Source organism: Laccaria bicolor, genomic scaffold (genome assembly GCF_000143565.1).
Source record: "Laccaria bicolor S238N-H82 LACBIscaffold_37 genomic scaffold, whole genome shotgun sequence".
Taxonomy (NCBI): domain Eukaryota; kingdom Fungi; phylum Basidiomycota; class Agaricomycetes; order Agaricales; family Hydnangiaceae; genus Laccaria; species Laccaria bicolor.
In genome coordinates, this window is record NW_001889908.1 from 54479 (window position 1) to 57569 (window position 3091).

Below are 3091 nucleotides of genomic sequence, written 5' to 3' on the forward strand. Positions count from 1 at the left end.
AGTGGATGCTGTGGATTCCACTGGAATTCCTCTATTCCTGCAGGATTCCCCTGGAATTCCACTGGAATGATCCCATTCCTGCAGGAATAGGTGTAAGGAAATATGAGTGCCAAGTCATCAGGATAAGCTTGGAGTTGAAAAAAACTTACTCTGCTTGATTCCAGTCCTATTCCAGTGGAATTCCAGTGGAATGCTGTGGATTCCACTGGAATTCCTCTATTCCTGCAGGATTCCCCTGGAATTCCACTGGAATGATCCCATTCCTGCAGGAATAGGTGTAAGGAAATATGAGTGCCAAGTCATCAGGATAAGCTTGGAGTTGAAAAAAACTTACTCTGCTTGATTCCAGTCCTATTCCAGTGGAATTCCAGTGGAATGCTGTGGATTCCACTGGAATTCCTCTGGATTCCTCTGGAATTCCTCTATTCCTGCAGGATTCCCCTGGAATTCCACTGGAATGATCCCATTCCTGCAGGAATAGGTGGGGCACTGTAAAGTACTGCATTGACCAGCTAGTTGCACTCCAAGTAGGAACTTAGGAGGTGGACAGTTGTAATCAATTAAAGGAGATTTCTTCGTGGTCAGAAAAGTACAGTGTGAATGAAGCCAGCATGCTTGGGAGTCAACTTACTTGGAGACTTTTGAATAAGAGGTTTTAAGAACACAGTATCATTTAGACGAGACAGCGTACTCATACCCTGAGTTTTGGAGCATAGTGACATAATAAAAACTCACGGGAGTCATAAAAGTCAATTGAAGTCATGTTTTGTGTTAATAAAAGAAACTGTGATCAAAGAACTTTGCATTCAAGAGACCAAGTTCCCAGAAAAGACATACTTTGTTCTATTGAACTATTCTAAACCACACTTTATAATAAAAACCCATTTTGAACGAAATCTCTTGAGACTTAACCTAAGAAGACAAAAGTGGTATTTCTCAATACCAAAGGCCCTCGAACTTGTGCCCTGAGATTGTGATAGTGTGTGTGTGTGTGTGTGTGTGTGTGTATGTGTGTGTGTGTTTAGGTGTTTAGGGTTTTCCCGACGTGCTTGATCCTTGTTTGCATGTTTCGCACTTTCACGGTCATCCCCGTGCAATGTGTATCATCGTTTTATGCTAATCCATCCATCGACAGCAGTGGAACAGGGAGCGGGAAGTCAGAGAACAGACACCCTATCGGGCTCATACCCCTCCAGGTTCTTCAATGATGCACCAATGAAATTGTGTTTGGCCCCTACCACCTTTATGCACACTACCACTGGACACTCACATCAGCACTCACACTGTTGACATATTCATCTGGAGCGGCATGGATACCCACTCCTAGAATCATCATCACAATAATAAACCGCACCCGCACCCTCAAGGCCTCACAGGCCTCACCCTCCACATTCACATTCACATCAGCATCACCCGCACCATGTATATTTGTGTAGACTATATCCAAAACCTGATGCTCTGTGGTGTACCTTTACCGCAATGAATCTGAATTTGAGACTACATGTTTGTGTGCTGCCAGACCAAATTGAGGGCCTGGAGTGTGGGACAGTGTGGAGTGCAGTTTGCTGATGTGGGTTCAATTTCAGCAAGTCGCTCTAATGTCCGGTTGGGGTACACTGACATGGCGCCGGCACTACAGCTACTAGTACTGTCGGTCCTGCAAAAGCTTGTTGTGGAGGGATTCACTCACCAGGTCCCCAAACCTCCTTCAAGAACAAGTGGAACCTCTCACACCCCTTTTGGAGGGAGGAAAGGTCATTGTCATTGTTATCAGCAAGTCTAGATAACAGACGATAGTGATAACAATGGAAGTGCAATGGATAGGATTTGAAACATACCAATTACAAGATAATGGTGGAATAGTGGAGACAGAGACTGTAAAAGAGTGTAGATAGCAAAGGGAATGGAAGGGAATGAAGGGGGAGTGCATGGAGATGAAGGAAACAGTGTGGGTGGCAATACACTATTTAGGGTTAGTTATAGTATGAAGAAGTGAGAGTGATGGGACACGAGACGTTCTGTGGGATGAATATGACATCAGACCAGAAGCGCACAGCATCATTTCTGTCTATCCAATCCTGCCTCTATCCCCCTACACGTCTCCCAACTGATTTCAACCTCATGCATGAAATTGCACAAAAATTTGTACAACAAGCTGGATATATATTACACTTATCATGAAATAAAAAGGATAATTGTCAGGTTCCTATGGACAATACTTTACCATCCCCCACATAATCCACATGGACTCCACTGGACTTCACTACATTACTGGCAATATTCACAAAACTGGACTGGACTGCAGGGGGAAAGGGGGGAGAGAGTGGAGGGCAGAGGGAGTGGTGAAGAGAGGGGTAGTGATAGGGGGAGAGTGTGGAGGGGAGGGGTGGTGCTGCTGGGCCCTCATATCTGTTCCGCGTTGGCATTGGCAGTGGTGGGCACTTGTTGTTTTTCGGGTGTGGTGGGGCTGGGTGCTCATTTGTCATGCTCACGTGTTGTTGTTATCATGTGTCATCCTCCTCGCATGTCGTCATTGTCGTCGTGTTGTCATGTGTTGTCCTCCTCGCATGTCGTCGTTGTCATTCGTGTGTTGTCCTCTTTGCATGTCGTCGTTGTCGTCGTGTGTTGTTGTTCTCATGTGTTGTTGTCCTCATCGTGTGTCGTCATCATCATCGCATGCTGCTGGCATCTGTCGTGGTGTTTTCCATTGGATCCAAAAAACATAGTTATAGCTCTATACTAACAAAGGCAGCACTCCCTCTCCCCACTTGGGTCTCAGCTCAAAGGAAACACTATGGGTCTTGTCCCTCTAAAACTTGGAGGGACAGGGCAGTTAATGAGAATTGGGATTATCTATTGGAAGACACTCCACCAGGAAAACTAAATTGTGTCCGCAGAGGAAAGGTGCTCATTGTCGCATGTGGACATGTAAGTTTTGTTTTCATACCCAATCCCTGAAACTGAACAATTGAAATTTCACATGTAGTGTGCAATGGTCATCAGTTATGGCCTTGAAGCTCACCTCTGCACCATGACTTCTGATATATTTTGGGAGATTATCACAAACGATTGCCCAGGTCCAAACAAGGAC